Here is an 18,078-nt window from a genome sequence, read left to right as displayed (position 1 = left end):
CATGGGTGTGTGCATATGTATATATATATATTTATATATGTATGTAGAAATGTGCACATTAGCCACACAGACAGGAACTGTAGTCTCAGCTTTCTAAGTGTCGCAGTGCTAGCGTGCTCAACTTTGCAAACATAGGGCTCCTATTTTACATTTAGTTGTCTGCTTGAAAGGAAGAAAGGAAGAAAGGAAGAAAGGAAGAAAGGAAGAAAGGAAGAAAGGAAGAAAGGAAGAAAGGAAGAAAGGAAGAAAGGAAGAAAGGAAGAAAGGAAGAAAGGAAGAAAGAAAGAAAGAAAGAAAGAAAGAAAGAAAGAAAGAAAGAAAGAAAGAAAGAAAGAAAGAAAGAAAGAAAGAAAGAAAGAAAGAAAGAAAGAAAGAAAGAAAGAAAATCTGTTGGGAAAGGGACTAACGCTGTCAGCTTTTCCCCTGGAGCAGGTACAGTTGTACCCTGCTCTCAAACAATTACGTGCACTTTGCAGACGGCAGGAGTAAGCTCCCCTGACCCACCTGGCAGCTCTCTGCACAACGCCTTCAAGCTTCTCTTGCTGGAGGCTCACGGGCTCACATATAGATAAATCAATCCTAGCTCTTTCAAAACACGTTTATTGTCTTATCTTTATTCATCTACGTAAATCAATGTCAGAAATAATGCCAGGCAAAGCCTTTGCTCTTCTGAGGGGTTTAGAGCAAGTTTTACGTTTCAGCTTGGTGCAGTCTGAGAAGTCCTTCCTACTTCAGAGGCGTAATTCTATAATTCATGCCGTGTTCAGAAACAGCTGGCATCGTTTTTCTCAAGAAGAAAAAAAAATCCCTCTCGAGCTGAGGCCAAATGTGGAAAATTTCTTCCCAAAAGATAATTGGTTGGAAAGTTCTGAGCATGAAGTTATTGTGGAAACGTGTTAGCAACATTAGTTTTAGTGGTCATGACCAGGTGCCTGCTGTAATTCTGACAGAGATTTAGCAACTGCCCGTTCTTATTTAACTAGCTGTGCCATAAGTGGAAATTTATTTGGAGTATTTTCTGCTAAGTAGAGCGATGTCACAGAATAATGGGGGTGGAAAAAAGCAGTTCCCAATGCGGTTAGAGGCACCTTTGAAATCTAAGTATTGCTGTTCGGTTGTTTAAAGGTTGCTGACATTTACTCAATGATCACAACACTTCACCAAGTGGACAGATGATAATTTTGTTTTGAAATCGGGCTATATTATACAAAACAAAATCTGATGGTTTTGTTTGCCACACAGTGCCTCTTCCCCGCTGCTGGTACCACTACTGAAGGTGAGCCACGCTTGGTGCTAAAACTTGACAGCAAAACAGTTGTGTTCATTCTTGAACTGCTTCTGAAGTGAGGGAGCTCCTCCCTGCAAAGCAAACAGAGGGATTGTTCCCGGGCGCATTTAAGATTAGGCCACTGAAACATGTCCTGGCTTGAAACTCTTCCGTGAAAAAAAGAAAATGAAATCACAGTGAAAAAGAAACTGAGCTCCATTGTGTCACACAGGTTTTATCCTGCTCCTCTTCAAAAACGAATCTCAGTCTCAGTAAAGACATAAGATCAGAGTCCAGTTAAATATATATATATATAATATTAATTATGAATAATATCAGCAAGTTAAAGTAAAAAGCAGTACAGCCACCAAATGCTGTGATGTTCTCTGCCAGTTTCATTTTCCAGCATCTCATATCTTTAATTTGTCTCCCTCCAAACATTTACCAGACCTTTTCCTTTTCATTTCTTTGCTGCTGTCAGAGACTTCGGGGGCCAATCCCACTGAAACAGCAGTCATTTCACTGGATTGAAATTCATGTTACCTATTTCTGCTTTCCCTTAAGCCAGGTAGAGCAGCTCATCACCATCACACAGTGACATTTACCTCTGGAGAGACATTAGGCTGAGTAACACCCGTGGTGCTGTCCTTGCAGCCTTCAGGAAATCTCCAGTGTAGAGGAAAGAATTATTTCCTTTACCTTTTCCCAACCAAATCCCGCCTCCACATCCCTTCACACTACATCATATGATGTGGGTACTTGAATAAATCTAAAAGATGGCTGTCTCCTTGCTAAGCAGAGCTAGAGTTGGTGCCATACAGAGCAAAAGACTTCCATCCTTACAGCAAAAGCTTTCTGCTGCCTCCTGTCTTAAAATTTATAGAAATGGAGGACATCAGTCAGAATAAAACAATTAAATCCACGTGTCCCATCCAAATCTTATGGTGTTTTATGATCATGCAGTTCCATTAAACCCTACTTGGTCTGGTTAAAATATGAGATGCAAATAAATAAAATGTGCAGTGATATCTTGAGTGAAACCCATTTCTCTGTGTGCTTTGTGGTTTTACTCGTATGAAGTCTTGAAATTAGTGTAAACCTGATGGGTCCGATTTCAACCTTCATGGCACATATCTGAGAAAGAGCTTTCCTGAACTTTTTGACTGTCCAGAAACAACATTCTATTTATTTTATTTTATTTTTTTCTGGTGATGAGAATTAGATTTCACCATGGATTTTTTTATTCTTCCTTTTTTGCTGTGTGGTGCAATTTAATATGGTAAGACTCCTCTGTTACCCAAAACATGCACTATTTTTGAAATAATTTTCACATCGAATTGGACTAACAACAGAGCTGAAACTTGAGACAGTTTTTTCCCGAGGTTTATATTGCTGCTGCTTGGACCAAACTGCAGCAGGGGTATCACCAGTCGTTCCCAGCCAGTCCAGACATTTTCAGCTGCAGTCTAGGGACCTCTTGGGGCTACATCCAAGAGTTTCCTCAACAAGCGACTGAAAAAAAAATGATAAAAGCCCAAACCAGCAAGGATAAAATTCACTACAGAAGGTTTGGATCTCTACCAGGGTAAGAGGTCCAAAAATTGAAATGAGTTAAAAACCACGGAGGTAGAGGACAGATTCTCCAATACGTTGCATGGCAAATGATGTTACCATGTTATATTTAATACCACTCAGGCAGATGGGTGTTTGTTTTGCAGTGGCAAATTAGCTGCTAATAACTGCACAATTTTTACTTCTTGTATTTTTTAACACTGAAGGCAAAATTCATTCACTCCTTGCTTTTCTCTCCTTAGCTTACATTTCTTTTATTTTCCTGCTGCCTGTTTTCATCACCACCTGATATTCCCTCTAAATACATGTACATTTATTCTCTGTTTTTGTTTTGTTTTGGTTTTGTCTCCTTTTTGGACACCCCTGTTTCCTACGCTCTTTTGCTTTGTATCAGCAGCAGCCCCCTTTCCTGTTTCCTTAAACCAACAGCTTCTCCTTTTCTTTTGCCACTTCCCTGCTTCTCTTCCTCTCACTTCTCTTTTCCTTCACTGTATCCCTGGATTCTGTCATCTCCCTTTCCCTTCCCCTTTTCCAGAGATTTTCTCCTGTTGGTCCTTCTGCTTTTGCCTTGGCAGCTTCCTAAGCTTAAATGAGTCATTTTGATTTTCTCTTTCACTTTCTGTCATTTTGGTTTTTTTTTGCTTCTCCACCAATAAGATGGAGCCAGCGATAATTAATTTACCAGAGGGTGCAACAATTGCCATGAATTTTAATGCCCCAAATTACCATGAACTTTCATGGGACTTTAGTAGAACAGATGCTCCAGAATGGTGTTGGTCATTACCGAATGCTTTGCTCCGGGAGTGCCTGGGGGCAAGTTTTGCAGATATCCCTTCTCTCCAGTTGAGACGGAGCACTGGCTCTAGCTCAGACAAGTGTAGCTCCAGTTCCTTTTTGCTGAAGACTTTAAGGTGTTTTTATCAGGTGGACTTTGTACAGGAGCTGGCTCAGCACAATAGCCTGCAATTACATTCCTCAATCTATTTAGATACAACCAGGTAGCAACCAACAAAGAAAAGACATCCCACATTTGAGATCCCACATATGAAAGAATCACATCTTAAACACACTGAATGAAGCAGAATCACTAGCTCTACAGAACAAGCAAAATAACAGGTGAGATATATTGATTGCCCTCTAGGTAAGTGTAAATCATGTCTTCTTTATTGCACCCTTTCTGTCCCATCCAGTTTACATCAATAAAAGTTCTGTCTTCTCAGATCCTCCCCTCCACCTTCCCCTCCCCATCCCTTCCATCCCGTAAACACATGCCAGGTTGTTGTTTGAGAGACCAGTTAGAGAACTTCATCAGAGGCTGTATGTGTAAAAAAATGTTAACCGATTAAAATACTAAAGACCTGATCTAGCTGTTCCTGAAGTCAATGGAAAGATTCCCATTGACTTCAGTGAGAGATAAATTTAGCTCCAAGTGACTAAGAAAAATCAGCACTTAGTCACACTGATCTTAGTGTACTAAACTCTGCTGTTGAAATGCTTAAAAGTAATGCTCAGAAACTATTTGCTGAAGACGTGTACATGTATGTCACTTAGGTGGACTAAGGCAATTATGGGTTGTGTTCTCACAGTACAGCAGGTATCCAGAGGGTGAGAGAAAGGGGGCACAAGAGTATCTGTATTCTTACTGCGATGACTTACAAATGTTTTGGATAAGTTATGGAATCATCATGCTGCTTCACACAAATCGACACACACTATAAAAATGACCTGTTTGCGTGGATTGCACTTGGAACTGTACACGTATAAAGAATATTTTGGGACTCAATGTCATTAATGATACTTATAATAGCACTTCTCATCTGCCTGGTAAATATATAATTTGCAACTGACTGTAACAATGACAAATACACATTTCTAATTATTAAAAATTAATTTCATTAATTTAATTAACATATTTACATTTCAAACAAGAACAATATATGACAGATTTGCAACCCCCCATAGATTCAAAATCAAGGCTGCCATTGCAGCTTTCCCTCTGCTTATCTTTTGTCCTCTCACCTACTTTACACGTGACTTGCCATGAGAAGAACACATGAATGATCTTAACTTTCAACCTCTTATCTTTGCTGTTTCATTTTTTGGCATCAGCCGCATGCTAACTCGCCCAGATAATAAGAACAAAGTGTAAGTAAAGTGAAACCAAGAGTAGCCCGCAGTTTTAAAATGAGGCTGCCCTTATTGCAAGCGCTGGAGCTCACACCTAGCCCAAACCCTGACTCTGCTCCGTGGGCATGGGAGGCTGCGTGTGAGGCTACCTCTGCAGCCTGTCACTGCACCCAGCTGGGATGCCCACAGGGCCACCAGTCCATCAGGGGATGCCGTCTGCTGCTGGGTAGGGCCCAGATTTTGTCCAGTGACTCTCTGAAGGAAAATGATTACACAGAGGAAAGCGCAGACTCCGGGATGCCCTTTGTCCTGGGGCATGTCCTCGCCATGAGGCTGTAAAGTTGGGCACCACCTGGTTTGGTGTCTAACTGGTTCGTAGCCTCATGACAGGACAGCTTCAGGAGCTGGGAGTAAGATTCCCCAAGCAGCACAGCTTGTCGTTTTGCGGTTAGATCATTTCTTCTCAGAGAGAGGGGGAATGAATTTAATCCCTCTTAGCAAGGGGTGAGAACCACACTCAGATCTCACCCTCCAGACCAAGGCTCTCACTGATGAGGTTTTAATAAAAGACTAACTCAGTCCCTGAATGAGTCAGAGCTCAAAAGGGGATTCCGGGGCCATGAGTGCCCCGATCGCAGTGATAGTTAACTTTGAGCTGTGAGCTAGGCAGTACGTGAGAGAGCTGGGATTTCAGACACTGCCGGGCTGAGGTATTTCTGGTCGGCTCACAGGGGCACTGGCGGCCCTGAATCCCAGGCTGTTGGACCATAGTCACATTTACTGCACAGGGAACTCAAGTGCACAGATGGGGTTTCCTGCCCCATCTCTTCCAGCCAAGAATGGTGACATTCATTTTCATCGTGCCCAGCTTCCTTCGGTGGCACTGGTCTTTTGCCCTTCTACACTGGAAGTAATTATTAACATGGAAGATTAGTGCTGCTTACAGACATGGGAGTCAGGCAGTGAGGGGGCCCTGCCTATTCCCTGTCCTTGGGACTTCGGATAACTTCCTTGCCTTCCTTTGGTTCTGCTTCCCAGACTGCTGAAATGGATAATGGCATTTACCTTCCAGGGTGAAGTAGCTGGGAGTCACGAATGGACATCATAGATGAGGCTGATGTACTTTATTTTTATGTCTAATTTTAATTAGCACTTCAGTGTGCCATCAGACCTCAGTCTTTTGTTGCCGGATGTTCTCTAGAGGCATTATTTTCTATTCTTACTGTGCGTAGCAGTAGCATTTAGCAGCAATAAAGATTTTGGGTGTGTTCTTGTCGCAAGCGAGAGTTTTATATAGAGCTCTAAAAAGGACAACAATCTTTCAACCATCAAATTGAAGCCCAGATCCAGCACAGTAATTAAATATACGGCTGAACAGGCCCTGTCCAAAAGCTCTGCTTTACCTAGGAGTTGCTGTTTAGTGAAGAACTAAAATAGCCTTTATAAGTAATATGACTTATTCCTACAGTAATACATTTTTTCCAACACATGTGGGATGACAATATCTGACCAGGTATACTGTTGTGGTGTTTTATCAAGGTCATTATTTTGGCCATTTTCTTATATATATGGGCAGATGGATTCATTTACAGGTCTTTGTATAAGTACAGTAATTTCTATTATTCTTCTAAAACCGAAAAGGTATAAAATCTGAGGAGATGCTGAATTATTAAAATAAACAGAAGCCAAATAACTTTAAAGAGCCATAGAGGACAAAAGCAGAACGTTTTGTCCACCTGTTAACACTAAACTCTGGATGACTAGTGGATGTTAGAGCCTTGTTACTCAAAAATAAGTTGTGCTATATTGTAAAACCATTTCTTTTCATTACTCATTTTTACTCTAATATATCTGGGATGTAGCAAATCATTTAAAATTCCTTTTTCAAAAAGTTATTTAGAATTAAACACTTCCTGCACTTAAATACGAACGCAGAGGATCAGCATCTGTCCATTTTCATGCACAGTCCCACATGCTCAGATGAACTCCCGTGTATCTAAAGCCACAGTTTGCTGACTGAAGCCTTCTTGGAAGCTTTCCACCCTGAAGTGCGTCTTACTGCAGTAGCAGGAATAGCTAATGCGTGTCGCGTATAAGCAATGATGACTGGTAAGAAAAGCTTTTTCTGGTACTTTAGTGATGACTTGGAAGAGTTTTCATCCCTGTATCTGTGCTCAGCTTGTCATTTACTGACAGGAAATGCCTTTCCCATCAGGCATTTTTACTGCTACACATTGTGAAAATGTAAAATATAAAGAAGAAAAATAAAAGGATCATCTCTGCTTTATTTGTACAAATTAAACTCCCACTGCAGAAAATAAGAAAGAGCAGTAAAAGTAGAAAAAGGACTGGACCCCAGGCACTGGTAGCAGGACTACAGAGGCCAGAACTGGGAGGTAGGAGATCTGTTGCATATAAACAGGTTTTGCAAACTAAAGAAAAAGAGAAGAAAACAAAACAAACAAACAAACAAAAAATAATCAGGACAACTGCAGGACAAAAAGATCTTTTTCTTTGGTTGTTTCTGATCAGTAGTGTAAGAGTTACTATTTATTGTTAATGGGTTATTTTGTTCCACAGTCTTTTGTGGAACCATCTCAGGCTTTTTACAGCTTATGAGCAAATGTAAGAATGAGGCAGACTTAGAAATCCGATGGATTTATTAAACTGTTTTAAAGGAATTAGATGAAGTGGCTGAATTTCTAAGTTATGTATTCTTTTAAACTAGATAGTCTGTGCCTTATAACTTTACTGTATTTTCTGTATGCCAGTGCTTCATGGGACTACTCAAATCATAATTTGTACAAGCACGTGTAAAAAGACCTATCTTGTGCTGTAGTTTCATGGATCGGGAAAATCATAGAAAATCCTACCTAACAGAGCTGAAGCTGAGTATTGCTGAATATTGCTTATTGCATGCAAGAGCATTTTGTTAGTGTTTCCTGAAGAAAGAAAGCTGTCCTGTGAAAGTAATCTCAAACAGGTACACATGTAGCTAGCTAGAATAGACTTTATTTTAATTTTAATTTTTTTTTTAATAATTTTTATTCTAGGACTTATCATGACCTTTAAGAACCAGTGTAGGAGTTTTATTTTCTGATACAACTCCTGTAAAGTTCAGTGCAAGGTCAGCCCCAATTAATTTTGCAAGACTAGAACTGCACTGGGAGAGGGCTGCTTTTCGAGAATTGCTGATTATCAGGTCAGGAGTCTGCTTTCTTTTGCAGATAACTACTGAAGGATTTGTATAGATTCTTTACACATGAGCATACATGCTAGTCTCAAATAAGGACCCAGTTAACCAAAACCACTATGCTTCCCTTCTATGTAGAAAACAGACTGTGATATGCAATCAGCCATCAATCACCATGAGAGAGAGAGTAAAGATATAAAAACAGAATACTCATGGAAAGAGCTGTTAAGAGTATTCAGCAGATTTCACTGCGACTTGCACTGTGTTCTGTACAGGAATTCAATACTCTATTGCTCCACATTAAGGGAAAGATCTACCATTTTTAAGGGCTCAGTTTCCCATAAGGAGAAAGTGTAGCTCTAGTATATTTAAATTTATCAATTCTTCCCATAAGTGAAATCTGATCAAAGTAAAATGTAGTTTACCATCCCATTTTAATGATGCAGATGTCTGTTATGTTCTGGAGAGGAAAGCAGTTTCCTTGCCACTGCAGAGTTATTTCTTGCCCTCGCATAATGCAAGGTGTCCCCCCATATCACAAACATTGTGAAATGTTTCATTAGCACACTTCCAAACGACAGCCGTGTTGTGCCATGGGCAGATATCGGGCAGCCCATGGCTCAGCCTGGCCTTCCAACCTGGATTTATAGCTTTGCTTCAGTTTTGCTCAAGTTGAGATTGCAGGATCAGTCCTACGACTTGTTTGGAAATCATAAATTAGGCTCAAATGCTTCCTGGCTTTGGCAAGGCTGCATCTTTTACAGCTATTTATACATTACTTCACTTTAACCAGTTAGATAAATCATCGGCTTCTTGGCTGCAGCAGAAACTGGAGGTATGAGATTACCGAAAACCATGAACTACCCCCAGACAGAAACTGGCATAGCTGCTTTCATTTCATCACCCAAGGATTTAGCTTGGGATGGTTTAGTTTCATATTTTTTTATGATGTTTATTTTTTAAAGTATATGCATGAAGTAAAGAGAGTATCCAAAATAGCAGGCAAAATTTAAATGTCAGGATTTTTTTTTTTTTTTTTAAACAGCTGATTTGCAATTTGTGTGAAAGCGAGTGTTTGGGCTTCAAAGTTTTCTCAACAACTTCCTTACTAGCCTGTGTGATCTCTTGAACTCAGGCTGTAAATCAGCCATGTCTTAGGCTGGGAGTGCTGGAAATGAAAAAAGGCTTTCAAAGCAAGTGTGATGTGCACACTGTTTTATTTGCAGGGAATGTGGAGGGGTTAAATGTACTCAAACTTGGATTTTGCTTTACAGTTCTTACAAGTCACAATAATATGTATTTTAATTGTTTTTCCATGGATGCCATGTACCTTTAAAATATCCATGTAGACATCTGAGCATTTGTAGGTTTCATCACCAACTAGAATATATTTTTACACACCGCCCTTTTTCCTTTCTAAAATGCCCACTGTCCATGTTGTAAAAGCAGCATTCCTGGCTGCAGCCCGGCTCCTAGGGAGGTGACTGGCAAGTGGAAAGAGTGGGCAGCCAGACCAGGGTTGCTTCGGTATTTTTCAGTACAGTTTTGGTTCATTCCTCTTCTGTTGAAAGATTGTGCCCTTGAGAGTAGTATTTTATCCAGGACCATTTTAGGATTCTTCCTTTACTTCCCAGGTTTTCTATTACATTCGCTGCACCGATGTTTTACACACAGCCACAAAGGGAGTGAAGAGGCTGCGCGCTCCCCCAGTTTCTTCCCCGTCACATTCCTACCACAGGTGTCAGCAGGACAGAGCTATGGCCCTCCTCTCAAAACCCATTCTCGTGAACTGCATATCAGGAGAACTTTAATATCCTTTGACTCCCCTACATAATCTATTCCTTAAATCGTACTTACTTTTAAATGTGCCTGTCCCAAATGGACTGCTTACCAAACCGGGGGTGGATGCTATAATCACCCTTTTTCTGTCATCCCAGTCCAAGACCTGTCCATGTCTCTCACAGCTCCTGTTGCACGTCTCACAGAGCTCAACAGAAAGGCTGTTGGGTGAAATTTAGTGGCCTGCAACACACACGAGATCTGACCAAATGAACTAATGGTCATCAACTATTGCCATCGTGGTGACTGTCAGCACTATGATCACCTTCCAGTGCAGTCACCACCTATTTCCCCCTTTGCTTGACAAGAGTCTTTATCCTCAGCTCTTTTTCTCAGTTAATTTTGGTTCTAAGTCTCCTTTCGCTGCCCAGCCTGACTTCACTGACTTCAGTTTGGCTGCACTTCATCTACACCAAGGAGAAGAGAATTGAGACCAACTTCTCAAAGACCTAACCTTCTAATAGCCATTTACATCTATATAATAAGACAAGTAGATATATTGCAAAGTATGAGAATCCTAAGTATTCTCTCTGGGCTATCCCTCTGTCTACTACAACAGTGATTATTTTAGGATGTTGCACATATATCTTTTTTCTAACTGCAGTCTGCGTGGCCGCATTTCCATTGATGTAAGCATTAAACTGGCAGCAGGGTTAGAGCAGGCACTAATTATATTACAGTCTAGTAGGGAAACAGACTGTGTCAAGTGAGAGGTCAGCAACATATTTTTGGAGCACACCTCAAAGTTCACCCTGTATACAACCTTTCCTTTTACTAGAACATTCATAGTTTGGTTTAAATTGGAAATAGCCTTTCCAAGGGTTTCTCCTGAGAAGCTTTTGGGACAAATGAGCCCCCAGAGAATATCAGCTACAGGAGAATAGAGATCCTCTCCCTTTTCAAACTCTCCTGTGATGGCTTAGGATGGCAACTTTAAAGTGGACAAGCTGTAGTATCCTAGACAACAAATCCCAAGCTCCAGATACCACATGTGCTGTAGTCAGCAGCCTTCACATTTCTATGCTCCTCGACATTTCATTTCTGCATGGGTACTCAAATACCCTTGCTGCCTAGCTGGAGGCCTTCCTCAGGACTGTGTGCTGTGGGTTCCTGAGACGAAACGCTCTCCTCAGTCCTTCAGGATATCTGCTTCCTGGTCACACCTATCCTATGCTGTGGGAGTGAATGGCTGCACAGGGAACAAAGAGCACGGGCAGTGCTCTTCTCCCCATCTCCAGCCTGCTAGGTTGGGCAGTCTCTTAGATCAAAAGACATATGACTGAAACTTCGAGGGGCTGAAGTCTTTCAGACAAGGGTAAAGCTTCCTCTGTATCTGTGCATAAAACACGACCTAGAAGTTAACTGATTGCTGTGACTAAATTTTGTGTGGCTTCGGTTTTACAGAAACTCGGTTGGCTCCAGAAGCTCTACAATACATCTACATTTACAGTAAGGGCAGCAATTATTAACAAGGCATGAAAAACCACTTTGTTTTATCCTGTCATGATACAAGTGCACCACCACCAGGGACAAGTCTCTTTTAGAAAGCAGTGGGAAAATGTTTAGACAGGAGAAAGTCTCAACACCCCCGTAACCATCTAATTTGGACTTGTAATTTGACAGGACCATCTTGAGAACATTTTTTATGAGTGATTTAGCAAGGTTTAGTACATCTTATATACACAAAGCATATTTCCACCCCAAAGTAAAATACTTTTTAGTTTTGAATATTTCTGGAAGCAAAGTCATGTTTATATAAAAATGAAATGAACATATTTTAAAAGTCCTCTTTTCTGAAACATGCCACCTTACTCTAAAATAACAACAGGATCGTCCTGGTGATTCATCCCAGCTCAAGACACTGAAGTAAGGATTTCTCCTTCCTACGAGAAAATACAGCCACTCAGGCAGGTGATCGTGGTGGCTGAGTGTTTCATTTTGTTAAGCCTGATACTCAGTTGTTCTATAAGATACGTTGCCTATAAACTATGATCAAGTGAGTCCCTTAAAATAAACACCACTGCATTTTTATTACACGAATGCGTGCTTACTGGTTGTGTTTTTTTAAACCCTAAATGAGTGAAAGAATTTGAAAATCCTGACCTTGAAACACTTTCATGCATGCTTAGTTTTAATCATGCAAGTAATCCCAGTAGGTCCAGTACTACTCATATGTTTAAATTTAAGCACAGGCATAGGTGTTAACAGGTCAGGGCTTTAATATAGAAGAAAATTCAATGTCTCTTTTTTCAGCATTAAGACTGATATGAGTTTTCTAAGAGAAGTCATTAGATTAAAAAAAAAATATAAGAAGAAAACCCTGTCTAGCAAATATTTTAACTGTTATATTTATATATATTACAAACATTTTTGTCATTGTAATTCCAAACATCCTGTTGGAAGCTTGGCTTTCCCAGAAATCATGCAGGAAAAAGGAAATCAGGGATCTCTTCACAAAATTCGCATCTATTTTCTGTTGCTGAGCCTATGCACTGTACCTCTACGTCCTAAGGAGACCGTTCACACTCCAATGCCTTTCCCACATAAGAGGTTATAGCATGGTAATAGTAAAGCTCCCTGCAGTCTTTCTGGATTATAAGTACTAAAACTCATATGAGGGACCTGATACCCAGCCCTCCGGAAGAAACCCTTAGAGGGAGGGCTAAAGGAAGAAAAATAAATAAATGTGAAAACTCTGTTCTACGGTGGCATTTCCCCCAGTGCAGGGGTTTCCCCTCCCTCAGCAGAACAGTTTCAATATTTTTTGACTTCAGGGAGTTTCCTGCAGCCTCGATCTCTCTACGGAGGCACTTCACCCCCCTGCCCTGCCCCACACCAAAGGCCTGGAGCCCTCCCCGGCCAGCTCCCATCTTTCCAACCCGCAGGCCCCAAAAGGCCAGATGGCTCCACACCGAAACGGCTGCCCATTGCCTGTCGTCCTTGCTAACTCAGCACCTGCCAACCCATACACATGCGCCGGGGAGCAATCGATACTGCAAACAAAAATATTTGCAGTTCATCCGAGGGTTTCCCGGGTATTTCCTAACAGGGTTCATGCGTGGTTGTTCTCCTTTGCCACGGTGTTGCTCCAGCGCTAGCAGCCACGCTCACACATCCACTCTCAGTGGCCTAGCTGTCCCGTGGTGGGACGCAGCAGCCCCCTGCCCAGCCTCCCTCCAGGCCAAGGGCAAGGAATGGGATGAGATTTTTTCTTTTTATTGCTGATGGCGTGGATATGCAGCCCTAATTCATCTTCTGCTAATTAGGCATAAAATAGATAGCTGTTCTAGTTTAGAAAGTGTTGGGCCTTCTTACAAGATCTGTGCTCCGTAAAGGCCAAAAATTCAGTAGAGTTAATTTTTCTCTCATTCAGAAAACAAGCCCAATCTTGACAGATCTGTTTACTTCTGTTTGCTTTCTACATTGATAATGATTTTCTATACAGAACTACTGTCTGTGAGTATCTTGTTTGTGAGCATGGCTTAAAAAACAAGCTAACAACAACAAAACCCAACCAACCAGTAAGGGCAAGCTGTGCTCACAAGATTTTATCAGTTACTTCCAGCAAACTCCCCTCATTGCCCATTTCACTCTGCTATTTTAATTTGCAAAGCTTCGATAAGGAACAAAGGTTAAAAACTTGGAATTTGAACAGGTTGTATAGTGCTGCAGAATGTTAAGTAAACCTTACAAATAAATGCTAGTTTCTCCATGAAGGAAAAAGGCAGACAGCAGTGGGGAACATGGCATGCAGCTGCCCTAAAAATCATGGTAAGAATAAAACTCCAAGAGCCAGGTAGCAAAGAAGGAGCTGGAAGCGCAGAGCACTGCAGAGGTACTGCTTTCAGGAGTGCATGATTAGGGGACTCCAGGTAGGTACTGAGCAGGGCACAACTTTTCTGCAAACACATGCTATCATTATGAGGAAAAACATGACACAAACCTGTAATATGTGAACCTGCTCTGGGAATAACAGAGTATGTTTTTGTAATCTGAGCTGTGAGGTGAGTTTTGGTAGTTAGGAGTATTGGTAATTAAAAGCAGTGGAATAAAATGTGAACCCAGCTGACAGATCCACACAGCAGCATATCAAGCTACATTGGCTGGTATCTGTAGTTATAAAACTACAAGCTTGGATGAGCTTAGAGCAAATAAGAGTAATTTTATGACTACAAGATTGTGCTACAGGAAATTATTTCTTTTGATGGCACTTGGATCATCCTGTCCGTGTGTTTGCTTTGGTTTCTGCTTGGTAATTTTACCAAGTTAAATGCATTCATACTGCTCATTGTAGTAGCAGTTGTCATTCACAGTCACCTAAGCAGAGTATATGATAAATCTCCTAGCAAGTTGGAAGCAGGGAAGCTGAAGGAACAGAACTGGGGCTTGCCCATGGTCATGCACAATGAAAACCATTGCAGAGAAAACTGAAATCACAGAATCGGCAGGGACCTCTGAAAATCACCCAGTCCAGCCCCTCTGCCAAGCAGGATCACCTAGAGAACACTGTGCAGGATGTATCCCGGTTGGTTTTGAGTATCTCCAGAGAAGGAGACTCTACAGCCTCTCTGGGCAACCTGTTCCTCTGCTCTGTCATCCTCACAGTAAAGTGCCCCCTCATATTGAGCCAAGACCTCCTGTGCTTTGGTTTGTGCCCCTTGCCTCATCCTCTCAGTGGGCACAACTGAAAAGAGACCAGCTTCATCCTCTCGACACCCTCCCCTCAGGTATTTGTACACATTGATGAGGTCTCCAAGTCTTTCTCTCCTGGCAAACAGCAAGGTAGCACTGTCAATGCAAGTTACTGTGACAAACCTTCCCTCTCCTCCAGCCTTCCCCAGCCAGGTACAACTGTTTTCTTTTAACCAGCTCTGGTACTCATCCAGCTCTAAGAGTCACTGAAGGTTATTCAAGCATGGCAAGTGCCTGGTCTCAGCAGTTCTTCAAGTGAATTAAAATAGAGGGTGTGATTGGAGTTTTTTCTGAATCCCAGGAATATGCCTCTTGGAAAATATGCTTTTTACCAACAGTTCTGCTACCAGCACATATTGTTTGTATTTCACTCTCTTTCCTACTGTGGTATTTTACAGGAAAGTTGTTGACTGATTATTTTCACTTCTAGTACTTTATGAACTTGTAGTTAATGTACATTGATCTTTCAAAACTGGACTTCTACCTTCCCAGGCCAGTCCTTGGAGAAACCAAATGTCCTCAGCTCTTATGAAACCAGTGAAGCTGTGGGTACTCAGTACATTACTGAATAAGGCCTCACCTGAAGGACACCCAGCCAAAGTAGACAAACATCTAAATAGCAAACACCCTGGTTTCATTCAAAAAGATGAAGTCAGAAAAAAAATAACCTGTTTCTCAAACTACTTAAAATAAAAAAAAAAAAAAAACAAAAACAAAACACTTCAGAATTTAGTCAATCCTGAAAATTGCATAGAATCGTAAAGGTTAGAAAAGTCAAAATCATCCAGCCCAACCATCACCCTACCACCACTATCACCCACTAAACAATTTCCTAAAGCACCACGTCCAGCCTTTCCTCAAATACTCCCAGGAACAGTGGCTCCATGTAACACTTGAAACAAATAATCACCACTAAGATTTTAATTCATTTTTATATTTTATTTTTCTTTTGGCTTTTACATTTTATAGCTACTTCTTCTAGTATTTATATGGAACACATTCATTGTAATTCTTCTCTGTACCATTATCACTATCCTTCAGCCATATTTATTAGAAAGGAAAGCAATTTCATCATGGTAACAGTGCTCAACTTTGCCTTACTCTTACAGTTTTTCTTTTTTCAAGTTTTTCACAGACACAAGGTTCAAAATATTTGCAAGATGACCTCACAGTTTTTGTTTCATTTTGATCCTGCTTTCCTGGCTGAGAGGATGTGTGTCACTTGCGTTTTGAAATGAACCCTGGTAAATACAGCCACTTCTTTAACAGACCACTGCTCTCACTTGAGCACGACTTTTACATAAATATGCAAGTGGGAAGAAAACTATGAAGACTTACGTGAACTACCCACAGGCTCAGTCTTATCCCCGCTACAGCACAGTGCTGGTTCTGGATCCTTCTTCACAGCACACAACCTAGCTCCTGGTGGTACATAACACTGAGCTCCAAATGAGGATAACTGTGCTATAAGACTTTTTAATTCCCCAACTTACTTCAGCTGTTATCAGCAGCTGGTTACTTCAGCTAGCTGATATGCCTCGGTGTCTTGTAAACATTCTCTCTAGTATTGTGCATTACTCATAGTTTGAAAATCACTTTGACTCCTGAAACATAATTATGTTAATGTCAAATGAGTCACAGAGAAACAGAAAACCTGCATCAGAGCTGCACCTTAGTGCCGGTTTCTGAATGCTCCCATTGGCACAGGGGAAGTAGGTTAGGGGGTTCAGGGGGAAAAACAACTTTCCTTTAACGAGTGATGTGAAATTGCGATGATGACTCACGAGGAAGCTTCTGTGACAATCAAATTCGGATTCGCCGGAACACAGAACCGGTAGAGAGCACAGACTGCCTGATTATTTATTCGAGAATGAATATGATTTTTAATAAACCTGAAATTCATTCGCCTGATTATTTATGCGAGAATGAAAAATGCCAACTTTTTAAAGGACTACGTCCCCAAGGACAACCTCGCAGCTATCTTTTCGCACATAAACGGCTTCTGACATTTGTTCCTGAGTCCCAGCCGCGGCAAGTGCTTTGTGTAAATTTACATCTTCATTAGGCGACGTTGGGGAGCCGATCAGCTCCAGCGTTTGATGAGTTTTACACCTTTACTGGGCGAGGCGCAGCCCCAGCTCGCGGTGCTGGAAGCCCCCTGACCAGCTGCCGCCCCTGTAGCCTCTCTCCCCGGCCTCCAGCGGCGGAGGGGAGGCTGGGGGCACAACTTTATTTAAAAAAAATAATCAAAATTAAACCAGACGTGGCTTGTCACCCGTGGCTGACAGATCTCCGGCAGCAGGCGCGGACCTGGGGCCCCTCAGCTGGCTGCCTGCTGCCCACCCACCGGCACTCAGGGACGGAGAACGAGCGAGACACACCACGCGGAGGCGAATTAAGGCTTTATTAATTAATATTAATAATTATTATTTATTAACATTTATTAATATTTTCATTATTATTACTATATTTTTTTTTCAGAAGCGTTACTCCGGGGGACGACACCACCACTACCCGCCCCCTTTCCCCAAAATCTGCCCGAGTGCCCGCAGCAGCACCGCACCCCGGGGACCCCCCCCCCCAAAGCCCCGGGACCCCGTCCCCGGGGGCTCCCCCAGCTGCCCCCGTCCTTCAGGGGCGCTGCCCCTTTAAGGCCGCCCCCCCCACCCCCCTCCGGCGCGGCCGCGTCACCGTTCCGGGAAGCGGGTGACGTCATGCCGTCCTCCCGCGGCGCGCGGGGCGGGGCGGGGCGCTTGAAACAAAGGAATAAAAATAGAAGGTGAGGCCGGGGGGGCGGGGCCTCGGCCGTGACGTCACGGCTTGGGCTCGCGCCCGAGCGGCGCCCCCCCCACCCCTCCCACCCTTTATTTCTTCTCTGCGCATGCGCGCGCCCCCGGCGGGTTATTTATAGGCGCTGCCGGGAGCGGGAGGGGTGACGTAATGCGGGCGGGGAGGTCGGCGCGGCGTGCGCGCGCTGCGTCACGTCACGTGCGCGGCGGTGTTGACATGGCCGCCCCGCCGTTGCCTAGCAACCGGGACAGGGCCCGTGGGGCCTACTGCGGCCCGGCCGCCCCCGGCAGCAGTGACCGCACAAACACCGGGCCGGGGGTCGCTTCTGCCCGCATCTGTCCCAGATAGAGCGCTGGCAGCGCTGCGGGTCCTACCCAGCTCTGCCTCGCTGCTAATCCGGCGGAGAAGCCCCTCTAAACGGCAGCCCCGCGGTGTCCTGCCTGCTTGGCCGCGGGAGCTGGCCTTGCCTTTTATCTGAAGGATCGAATCTTCCTGTGTTATAAATAAAATTGTAAATAAAATTATAAATAACGGGTGTGCCTCTGGAAGGATTCTGGGCAGCACGTGCAGGGTTTTAATAGTAGGCTCCGGCGGACAG

At 42.7% G+C, this 18,078-nt stretch overlaps 1 protein-coding gene and 2 long non-coding RNA genes across 3 annotated transcripts in view; 1 reads left to right on the top strand and 2 right to left on the bottom strand.

Annotated features, from left to right (window-relative positions):
• ATF3 (activating transcription factor 3) overlaps positions 1–18,078 on the bottom strand; it is a 160,852-nt gene that overhangs the window by 10,671 nt on the left and 132,103 nt on the right. The window lies entirely within an intron of this gene.
• On the bottom strand, positions 585–17,503 carry LOC311433335. Its single transcript, XR_014690678.1, has 3 exons — positions 16,029–17,503; positions 3,624–3,799; positions 585–1,359 (listed from the first exon to the last, which is right to left on the bottom strand). It is a non-coding gene; the product is annotated as an uncharacterized lncRNA (long non-coding RNA).
• LOC311433336 lies at positions 3,830–16,599 on the top strand. Its single transcript, XR_014690679.1, has 2 exons — positions 3,830–3,955; positions 15,816–16,599. It is a non-coding gene; the product is annotated as an uncharacterized lncRNA (long non-coding RNA).

The sequence above is a fragment of the Aythya ferina genome, assembly GCF_964211825.1.
Source record: "Aythya ferina genome assembly, chromosome: 3".
NCBI lineage: Eukaryota > Metazoa > Chordata > Aves > Anseriformes > Anatidae > Aythya > Aythya ferina.
This window is presented reverse-complemented; position numbering and strand designations above follow the sequence as displayed.